This window comes from Lolium perenne, chromosome 1, assembly GCF_019359855.2.
Source record: "Lolium perenne isolate Kyuss_39 chromosome 1, Kyuss_2.0, whole genome shotgun sequence".
NCBI classification, from domain to species: Eukaryota; Viridiplantae; Streptophyta; class Magnoliopsida; order Poales; family Poaceae; genus Lolium; species Lolium perenne.
Window position 1 is genome coordinate 91,711,599 of NC_067244.2, and position 12,232 is coordinate 91,723,830.

Sequence of the window (12,232 nt, forward strand, 5' to 3'; positions counted from 1 at the left end):
TTGGCCCTTCTTCGTGAAGCTACGGACAACTTGAATGGCCAAATGGCGGCCAATGATGCCAACATGGAGCGGCGCATGGATAACCTCGAGCGCGCCATCACCAACTTGGGTCGCCATCGTCGACACCGCTCTACTTCCTCTTCATCAAGCTCTTCCTCAAGGCATGAAGACCATTACTCTCATGGTGGCCTTTCATCCCCAAGCTCTTCTTCAAGGCGTGAAGACCATCATCGACCTCATCGCTCACATGCTCGTCATGAAGACTCCCGCTCCAACTCTAGGCGTGGAGAAATACATCGCCATGCTCGTCCACATGAGCATCCTCCACAAGCTCAAGACCTTCCACAAGATCGTCACCAAGTGGATCGCCATGCCCACCATGGGCGTGATGGCCATCCCCAAGACCAAGATCCTCAAGATCCACCTCGGCGAGATCTTCGTCGCCACCCTCACCATGACCAACGTGGACGAGGAGAGCCTCACCATGATCAAGATGAGAGACCCAACATTGAGCATCGTCCTCAACCGCGACAAGATCTTCAACCACATCCTCACCGTGAACCAAGTGAAGCAAGTGTTCAACTCCACCACCAACCCAATGCTATGGTTGGCCGTAGAAGACCTCCTATTCCACCTCTAGCCGCAAGAGTTGACGGCGCCCCTCCTCGTAGAAGAAACTTGGAGGATGAAGAGAACATGTATGGCAAGCTCAAGTTCAACATGCCCAAGTTCAAAGGTGAAGACGACGCCGAAGCTTACCTCTCATGGGCACTCAAGGTGGACAAGATCTTCCGCATCCACAACTACTCCGGTGCCAAGAAAGTGGCTATGGCATCACTCGAGTTTGAAGACTACGCCAACACTTGGTGGGAGCAAGTCCTCACTCTCCGAGAAGAGAAGGGTGAACCTCCAATTGACACTTGGGAAGATATGAAGAAGGAGATGCATGCTCGCTTTGTCCCAAAGCACTACATGAAAGACCTCTTCAACAAGCTCCAAAAGTTGAAGCAAGGCACCCAAACCGTTGAGGAGTTCTACAAGGAGATGGAGCTCACTATGATGCGAGCCAACATCCAAGAATCCGAGGAGCAAACCATTGCTCGCTTCTTCAATGGCCTTACTTATCCCATCAAGAGGATTGTCGAGTTCCAACCTTACTCCAACATGGTTGAGCTAGTCCACCAAGCATCGAAGGCCGAGCGCCAAGTGATTGAGGACATCAAGTACTCCAAGGCCAAGTCCTATTTCTCCTCCAAGCTCGCTACATCGACCCCTCCTACTTCATCAACTCCTTATGCTACAAGTGCCAAGGCCGAAGCCTCCTCTACACCTTCCAAGAAACCGACTATCCAAAGTCGCATGAAGCAAACGGTCTCCTCCACCGCCTCCTCTAAGGCATCCACGGGACCCTCTAGTGTCACTTGCTTCAAGTGTGGCACCCAAGGTCACAAATCGTTTGAGTGCAAGAACACCAAGGTCATGATCACTATGGAGAATGGTGACATCGAGACTCTTGATGAGGATGAATATGAAGCCCTTGTGCAAGCCGCCGTGGCAAGTGAAGAAGCTTATGAGCAAGAAAGTGGAGAAGATCCTCTCTTATGTGAACATGACCCAAGTCCCTCACTTGTGGTCACAAGGGTGCTAACCACACAACCTCATGATATGGAAGAACAACGGTGCAACATCTTCCAAACCCGTGCCGGAATTGGTGGCAAGTCTATCAAGGTCATCATCGATGGTGGAAGTTGCCATAACCTTGCGAGCACCGAGTTGTGTGAGAAGCTCCACCTCACTCTCCGCAAGCATCCTCACCCCTACCATATCCAATGGTTGAGTGACAAGGGCAACGTCAAGATACAACATACCGTCACCGTCAACTTCAAGATCGGCCCTTATGAGGACACCATCGAGTGTGACGTGGTACCCATGACGGTGTGCCACATGTTGCTTGGCCACCCTTGGCAATATGACAAGAAGGCTATACATGATGGACTCTCCAACACATACACCTTCAAGGTCAACGATAAGAAGTTCGAGTTGCGCCCGATGACTCCTAGCCAAATCATCGCGGATAATGCGAAGGCTTTAGCGAGGGCACAACTCCGCACCCACCATAGTGAGATGAGAGGAGAGGGAGCGACCCACCACAAAGAGAGTGAGCGCCACAAGCCATACATGAGTGAGCCCAAGAGTGTCCTTCTAGCCACCAAGAGTGAGTGGAGAGAGCTCTAAGAGAACCCATCCACCATATTGCACTATGTGCTCATATGCAAGGGACCCGCGTCGGAGACTAACGACTTAACCAACATTCCTCCGCCTTTGTTGTCTCTTTTGCAGGAATTTCGAGACGTCTTCCCCGACGAGCTTCCTCATGGACTACCACCAATCCGTGGCATAGAACACCGCATCGACCTCATACCCGGCGCTCCGCTCCCAAACCGTGCCGCCTACCGCACAAACCCCGAAGAGACCAAGGAGATCAACCGCCAAATTCAAGATCTCCTCGCAAAAGGGTACGTCCGAGAAAGCCTTAGCCCTTGTGCGGTTCCCGTGATTCTTGTGCCTAAACCGGATGAGACGCAACGGATGTGTATGGATTGTCGCCCCATCAATGCCATTACCGTCCGTTACCGCCATCCCATTCCGCGTTTAGATGACATGCTTGATGAACTTAGTGGTGCCACAATTTTCTCCAAAGTCGATTTGCGTAGTGGTTACCATCAAATCCGCATGGCTATTGGTGATGAATGGAAAACGGCATTCAAGACCAAACTTGGTCTCTATGAATGGCTCGTTATGCCTTTTGGTCTTTCCAATGCACCATCTACTTTCATGCGCCTCATGAATCACATCTTGCGTCCTCTCATTGGCAAGAGCGTGGTTGTCTACTTCGATGATATTCTTATTTATAGCAAAAACCTCGAGGACCATGTGCAACATGTGAGAGAAGTCTTGTGCATCTTGCGCCATGAAAAGCTTTATGCTAACCTCCCCAAGTGCACATTTGCTCAAAACAAATTGGTTTTTCTTGGTTTTGTGGTTTCCGCTAATGGGATTGAAGTTGATTCTTCCAAGGTGGAGGCCATCCATAATTGGCCTACCCCTACAAATGTTGGCCAAGTCCGAAGCTTCCATGGACTTGCCGGGTTTTACCGCCGCTTTGTCAAAGACTTTAGCACCATTGCGTGTCCTTTGAATGAACTTACCAAAAAGAATGTTCCATTTGTTTGGGGCAAGGCCCAACAAAATGCTTTTGATGAGTTGAAGAAACGCCTTACCGAAGCTCCACTTCTTGTTCTTCCAAATTTTGCAAAAACTTTTGAGATTGAGTGTGACGCAAGTGGGCTTGGTATTGGTGGTGTGCTTATGCAAGAGGGCAAACCCGTGGCATACTATAGTGAGAAGTTGGATGGCGCACGCCTCAACTATCCTATATATGACAAGGAGCTCTACGCTTTGGTTCGCGTTCTTGAAGTTTGGCAACACTATCTTTGGCCAAAAGAGTTTATCATTCATTCCGACCATGAGTCCTTAAAATATTTGAAAAGCCAACACAACTTGAACAAACGACATGCAAAATGGGTCGAGTTCATTGAGTCCTTCCCATATGTGATCAAATACAAGAAGGGCAAGGACAATGTTGTGGCGGATGCTCTTTCCCGCAAAAACACCCTTTTGCTAACTCGTTTGGATTTTCATGTTTTGGGACTTGAAGAGATCAAAGAACTCTATCCTTCCGATTCTTTCTTTGCTCCCATTTTTGATAAGTGCTCCGTTGAGCGAGGAGTGGATGATTTCTATTTGCATGATGGCTATTTGTTCAAAGCTAACAAGATTTGCATTCCCGAGTCTTCGCTTCGAAAATTGCTTTTGCAAGAGTCTCATGGGGGAGGTCTTATGGGCCACTTTGGCCGTGACAAGACATATGCCATGCTCTCAACCCACTACTATTGGCCAAAGATGAAGCGAGATGTGGAGCGCCTTTGCCGTCGGTGCACAACATGCTTACAAGCTAAGTCTACCTCCAACCCTTATGGTCTCTACATACCATTGCCTATTCCTTATGCACCATGGACCGATATTAGCATGGATTTCGTTCTAGGCTTGCCTCACACTAAGCATGGTCATGATTCCATATTTGTTGTAGTGGATAGATTCTCTAAGATGGCTCATTTCATACCTTGCCATAAGAGCGACGATGCTTCACACATTGCTTCATTGTTTTTCAGGGAAATCGTCCGCCTACATGGAGTACCGCAAAGCATTGTGTCGGATCGAGACGTCAAGTTCATGAGCTATCTTTGGAAGTCGATCATGGCGAAGTTTGGAGTCAAGCTCTTGTTCTCATCATCATCGCACCCGCAAACGGACGGCCAAACGGAAGTGGTCAATCGAAGCCTCTCCACCCTCCTACGGGTCCTCGTGAAGAAAAACTTGAGGTCATGGGAGGAGTGCCTCCCTCACGCCGAGTTCGCCTACAACCGCGCCAAGCACAAGACTACATCAAGGAGCCCCTTCATGGTCGTCTACGGCTTCGAACCTTACACGGCACTCGACATACTTCCGCTTCCCCTCCACGAGCGCATCAACATGGACTTCGACAAGCGCGCCACCGCCGTCAAGAAACTACATGAAGAGACAAGGGCAACCATACAAGCACATATTCTTCGTCAAGCCAACCACATCAACGCCAAGAAGAAGGCAAGGATATTCGAAGAAGGAGACCTCGTTTGGATCCACCTCCGGAAGGAACGGTTCCCCCATGAGCGCAACTCCAAGCTCAAGCCAAGAGGAGATGGCCCCTTCAAGGTCCTCAAACGCATCAACGACAACGCTTACGTCATCGACATACCAACATCCAAGTACTTGGTGAGCAACACGTTCAACGTCTCGGATTTGTCACCCTATCATGGAGATGAGGAAGTGCAAGAGTCGAGGACGACTCTTTCCCAAGGGGGGGGAGATGATGTAGCCCCGGTCACCGACGTCGCTACACCAAGACCAACAAGTCCCCCAAGTGGACCGATGACACGAGCCCGAGTCAAAGCGCTACATGATAAGGTGAACTCACTCCTCATTACCCTTGATCTTGATACCCCATTGGACGGACTGCTACCTCAGGCCGATATGCTTTGTGTTATCAGATATAAACCTCGAGAGAAGGACGTCGCAGCAGACCCGAAGATGGACAAGGAAGGAGGAGGAGAAGAGTGGCCGCCGAAGGACTCCCCTCAGGGCCGGCACTGCCGGCCTCCAGGCACCGGCACTGCCGGCCTGCTCACCCCGGCACTGCCGGCCTCAAACCACCGGCACTGCCGGCCTGCTCGCACCGGCACTGCCGGCCTCAGGACACCGGCATCGCTGCCGGCCTCCAGCTACGAGACGCGACCAGCGGCGGCCGGCCTCGGACCAGCGGCCTTTGCCGGCCCCACCGCACTGCCGGCCAACCATCACCGGCACTGCCGGCCAAGCCCCTGTTGACTTCATCTCAGCCGTTGATTTCGCATCTATGGACCAGGATAATTTATGTAGTGCCGATTTTACCCCTGTACGAATCTGGACCTATAAGTACCTCACCCCTTCCTCCAGATTAGGGTTAGACTTGTTTTGAACTCAAACCTAAATTTGAGCTTAGTCTCCCTTGGGTATCATCCCTCTGTAATCAAGGCACCTTGGTTGTTGATTTGGAACTTGTTGAGTGAGATTCTAGTACAAGATACTCTCTCTCCCTCACCAAGCTCTTCTTCTCCAATCCCAATCTCTCCCCGGGGAATTCTACCGCGTGTCTCTTCCTCGGAGATTCTATTGGCGTGGTCCATCGAGCCACGGAGGTAAGCATCGGGTGTATCGGGGTGTGTGTGTGCGTGAGTCTCGGAGTTCCTCGTGTTCATCGCCGTGTTCTTCGTGTTCCTCGCGTTTTCCCATCTTCCCCCTTGGTTTCGAAGTCAATCCGCGAGATCGGGCCACACACGGGGTCTTAGACCTCATCAGATTTCCTCGTGTTCGTCGTGTTCTTCGTGTTCCTCGCGTTCTCCCATCTCTCCCCTTGGTTTCGAAGTCAATCCGCGAGATCGGGCCACACACGGGGTCTTAGACCTCATCATATGGTATCAGCAGCTCTTGGTTACCGCGGATTTGACCTTCCACCCACCCGATTTCGTTCGTAGAAAATTTTCCAAAAAATCCCCAAAAATAGCCCCAATTTGCCTCTTGACCGATCTGTGATTTGGTTGCGTTTTGAGTGGTTTTGGTCCGTGGATCTGGTGTTGTTGTGCTTGATCTACTATTTCCCCAACTTTGAGCCTCCAATTCCATCGTTTTCCCGTCGATTTGCTCTTTTGGATTTGGTTTGGGGAAGAACAGGAGAGAGAAAGCTCCAAATCGTGAAACCCGGTTGCGAACCCGGTCAACCGGATCCACGACCGGCTGAGCCAGCCCATAACCCGGTCGACCGGGCGGCAACCGGACAGGCCGGTCCAGGATCCGGTCCAACCGGGCCCCAGACCGGGCGCATCTTCGCGCCCTCCTTCGAGCTCGACTTCCGGCGATCTCCACCACCACCACCACCACCATCGCAGGTATAACTTGCAGCTTTCACCTTGTAACCCCTCTTCCTTTTGCGATCTATCCCATCGAGCATTGCTTGTCTAGTGTTGCGAGACATTGCACGTGGCCCCGCATTGTGAGGTGTGTGTGTCGCGTTGAGTAAGGCATCCAAGCAAACACTCGTGTGGCAAGATAGCAAAAGCGAGGCTAACGCTAACATAGTGCGTGAAAAAGCCCCAAAAACACAAAAAGAGTGCGAGTAGCACCATACATCCATACATCCATACATCCATACGCCCATACATACAAAAGTGTCCACGTGCCACCAAAGATACAAACGAGTGCAAGTGCCACCATATACAAAAGAGAAAAAAGCTTTTAAGCAAAGAGAGATAGGAGAAGAGAGGCCGCGTGTGAATCTTGTTGTCTCTTCGTTTGCAACCAAAGCTTTGATCTCTTCTTGTGTTAGTGCGGCACCGAGCACCCTTGCTTAAGGGCTTCTTACACTTTTCCGCTCATTCCTTGGTCGCACTAACCCCGTTCATCTCGTGTGTGCGTTCCATATCTTTTCCGTGTTTATAGTGATCATCGCTTTGACATTTGGATTTTTGGACCTTACCCACTTTTAACAACATACTCGATCTTGGATTTGTCTTTTGGCTTTCCACAACACTCGCCTAACACCATATTTGCTAGCTTTTGCGTGTGGTTTTGTGTGTGTCCCCGATACACTTGATCTTGCTTTTGGCTTGGTTGATTGCCTCAATACTATCTTACCTTGGTAAGAGTGCGGGGTAGTCTCCTTCCACTAACATACACCATATAGATCTTGTCATGCTAACATGTATAGCGACGAAGAATATACGGAGGAGTACACGGAGCACTTCGAGGAGGATTCCTCTTCAAGCACCGCGGATGTGGAGGAACATGGGGAGCTCGAAACCGACTATGGCTCCGCGAGCATCACCGACATGACCGACATCGAGGAGCTCTACATCGACAATGGCTCCTCAAGCATGGACGACATGGTGGAGCACCACCTTGAGAACGACATCGACGAGCTATACATCAACAATGGCTCACCACTCATGGACGACATGGTGGAGCAACGCCACGAGTACGACATCGACACCATGGCGGAGCCTCACCTACGCTCCACGATGAGCAAAGACGATGCTCCCACGTACACCTACTTGGCCAATGGAGCTACATATGAAGATAGAGGACCTCCACGATGGCACCATCATATGGATCATCAAGAGCGTCCCCATCATGAGCGTCATCGACACACTTCTTCGAGCTCCACAAGGCACCACCATGAGAGTGCTTATGCACAAGATCATCGACATCAAGGACATCATATGGAGCATCAAGAGCGTCCTCAACATGATCGTCATCGACACTCTTCTCCAAGCTCCACAAGGCGCCGCAAGCAACATGCCAAGTCGCATGAGCCATCATCTCGGCATGGCAAGGACCGTCATCGACATACGTCACCACATGAGCTTCGCCGCAACAAGCCACTTCATGATCGCCATCGACCAACATCTTCCACGAGTCTTCGACGACACCACTCAAGCCATGGTGATGATGCACGAAGACGAGAGCCGCGACATGAAGGCGACAAACACCATCGTAGGGTGTCTACCACTCCAAGGATGGAGAGGGAACATCAAGAAGACCTTCCTCATAAGGCGACTTCTCCCTCTTGTGCCACCACCACAATGGCCCCTACCTCGTCACATGCCTATGGACTCCGATGCTACAAGTGCAAGCAACAAGGCCATCCTCCGCGGGAATGTCCCAATCTCCTATGTGAGGTGTGCAAGGCCAAGGGTCACGTGGCATGGCAATGCACAACGCCAAGTGCCAAGATGCTCTACTTCGACAAGATACAAGCACAAGTCCCCAAGATGCCTATTGCGCCCACACTTCAAGATGAAGAACTACAAGGCCATCACAAGGATGATGTGGATCCGAGCCTAGCTCTCCACGTCACTACGGCGCCACCGATGGAGGACGACTTGGGAGGCGATGGAGTTGAGATGGTTGAGCATGGGAATTTCCCTTCAACCAAGGAGGCGCATGGAGATGAGAAAGTCGAGCCTACTCCTACATGCTTGATCGATGAGTTGGTACCAATCCCATGTGAGCATGAGAGCCACCTAGCCCACTTGAGTGAGAGTGATAGTGAGTTGAGTGACTCCCACCCCATATGTGAGTTTGAGTGCTTCCGTTTGGAGGACATGAGTGATACACAAAGTGAGTTGAGAGAGGTAGATGATAGGTCCATGGAGGACATCACATTTGCTAACACATTAACCTCTCCCTCGTTTGTGTCTTCTTATGTTGCACTAGGTTCCACGGAGGACGAGTTCCCGCTCATGGAGACGATGTACATGGTGCATGAAGATGATGATATCTCACCATGCTTGCTTCAAGACGGACATGTCGACCACATGGATCCTCCTACTTCCACAACACCTACCTCAAATGAGTCGGCCTACAAAGGTAACAACATAGGTGTTGATGATGCCATGATACCACTAGTGGACATGATGCCTTTGGAGTGCATGCATGATCTCGATGATCCATTTGCTACTTCACATGCTACTTTTATTTTCCCATGCGATACTTTGCTTGTTAACATTGTTGATCATGTGGAAGTGAATGTTTGTGATACCATGACCATGCCATGCTATGAGAGCTTCAATTTTTCTACCATTGCTTGCAATATGTCGACCACTTGCTCTTTCCCATGTATTGCTTGCAATGATAATGATAAGGATGACATTAGCTTCCGCATGCTTTGCCCCAAATGTTTACACCATTCCATGATCCTTGCATCCAAGATTGTGAACAATTGCTCTTTCTTATGTTTGGTATGCAAGAATGCTTATTTCATTGTACACGAGATGGCCCCCATAGCCTTCTCACTTTTTGATGATCATGAGTTACCACATGCCATGAATGCACCTTCTTGCCATATGCACCATCGCCATGCATTTCATACTATCTTGATTGACACTAATGGTGATGTGCACAAGTCATGGAACATCATGATGGATGATGTGTTCCTTTACCATGCACACACGCTTTTTGTTCTCTCTATTGTGTGTATAGGTACCCGAATGACAACTTCCACCGCTACGGAGCATGAGCTCACGAAACGCGCAATTGAGAGCTACCCCAACAAGGACGAGATACATGATCCAACCCATGGGATTCACGCCAAAGGGTATGTTCCCAAACGCCTTCGCCCTCGTGTGTTTCCGGCTTGTCTTGTCGAGCTTCCGGTTTGGACCAATGCCTCGTCACCTCTTTTGCCTCTTATGCAACATATCTTGACACATCTTGTTGGCACAATGGGTGTTGTATGTCTTGATATTATCATCATACACTCCGAGAATCTCAAGGACCATGTCATAGATGTGAGAGACACCTTATGCATCTTGTGCCACATGTCACTCATAAAGTTGCTCTTCTTTGGATTTCTCATTTCATCTTTGGCAATTGAAATGGATTCTTTGACACTTGAGGATACCCATACTTGGCTCATGCCAACCATACTTTCCCAAGCTAGAAGTTTCCATCTCTTTGCCATTGCACATAACAATTTTGCCCAAAATTTTGCCGCCGATACTTGCCTTTTGATTGTTCCATTTGTGTGGGACAATGCTACACATCACATTTTTGACACTTTACAAACCAAACATTTACATGCACAAAGTTTTTCCCTACCAAATTTTGGATACATCGACACTCTTTTGGTTCCCATTTTTGCCAAATGCCTCTTGGAAAAACGACTTGATGCTTCGTATTTCATTGAGAGCCTCTTGTTCGCCGATAACCAAATTGGCCTCCACAAGCTTTCCATTCGCAAGTTGTTTTTCCCCAAGCTCTTCTTCGACCGCGACTTTATCCCTCTACCACAACATGGGACAACCGTCATGGACTACACCGTCGGTGAGGAGGAACAAGAGTCGAGGACGACTCTTCCCCAAGGGGGGGGGGGGGGAGATGATGTAGCCCCGCCTATCGTCGACGCCACACCATGGCCAAGGAGTCCCCCAAGTGGACCAACAACACAAACCCCCGCCATATATGTCAAGGTGAACTCTTTCCTCTCTATGGTTGACCTCAACACCAACTTGAATGGTATGCTACCTCATGCCTATCATCATGGTGTCCATAGGTGCCGACATCGACAAGGACCAAGAGAGAAGGAACTCCCACGGTGCAAGGTCAAGGGAAGGAGAAGAGCAGCTGAACATGGAGATGATCATGAAGCTGAAGCCGCCGTCGCTCGAAGCGCTCCAAGGAAGAGACGGACGCTGGCCGGTCCAGGACCCGGTCAGACCGGACCCACAACCGGACGCCCCGGTCACAGGCCCGGTCAACCGGGCGCCAACCGGCGCAGCTCCCTCGTACCGGACGAAGACCGGAAACTTCGCAGATTCCCGGTTTGCGCCCGGTCGACCGGACCCAGGACCGGACAGCCCGGTCATAGGCCCGGTCAGACCGGATCCAAACCAGATCTGACGGGAATGACCCACCAAACTGCCTTAAGTTATCCATTCGCGTACCTGTTCGCCCTTGCTGGCCATGTATGCCTATATAAGTAGCCTGGACCCCTTCCTTACCCCTTAGACTTGTTTTGAACTCAAACCTACCTTTGAGCTTAGTCTCCCTTGGGTATCATCCCTCTGTAATCAAGGCACCTTGGTTGTTGACTTTGATCTTGTTGAGTGAGATTCTAGTACTAGTTACTCTCTCTCCCTCACCAAGCTCTTCCTCTCCAACCCCAATCTCTCTCCGGGAATTCTGCCACGTGCCTCTTCCTCGGAGATTCTATTGGCGTGGTCCATCGAGCCACGGAGGTAAGCATCGGGTGTATCGGGTTGGTGTGCGTGCGTGAGTCTCGGAGTTCCTCGTGTTCGTCGTGTTCTTCGTGTTCCTCGCGTTCTCCCATCTCTCCCCTTGGTTTCGAAGTCAATCCGCGAGATCGGGCCACACACGGGGTCTTAGACCTCATCAGTACCTCTATCTGAAACAATACCTTTAGGAACTCCATGTAAGCATACAATTCTGGACATATAGATCTTAGCTAACTTAGCGCTGGTGTATGTGGTTTTCACAGGTATGAAATGAGCCACCTTTGTTAAATGATCAACCACTACCCATATAGAATCATATCCAGATCGAGTCTTGGGTAATCCTGTGATAAAATCCATACCTATCTTGTCCCATTTCCAATCAGGTACAGGCAACGGTTGTAACAATCCTGCTGGTTTTTGATGTTCTGCTTTGACTCTGTTGCACACATCGCATAAGGCGATATACTCAGCGATCTCTCTCTTCAGGTTACTCCACCAAAACCTTTCCTTCACATCCATGTACATTTTTGTGTTACCCGGATGTATCGAGTATGGCGAGTCGTGAGCCTCCTGGAAGATTAACTTCCTAATTTCAGGGTCATTGGGCACACACAAGCGCTTTTCAAACCATAGTGTTCCATGTTCATCCTCATGAAATCCTTTTGCCTTGCCTTTACTCATGTTTATTCTTATTTCATCCATTTCCTTGTCTTCCTTTTGGGATTCTCTAATCCTGTCTAGCAATGTAGGCTTTACCTCCATCGATGCTAAATATCCTTCTGGAACTATCTCCAATCTAAGATCTT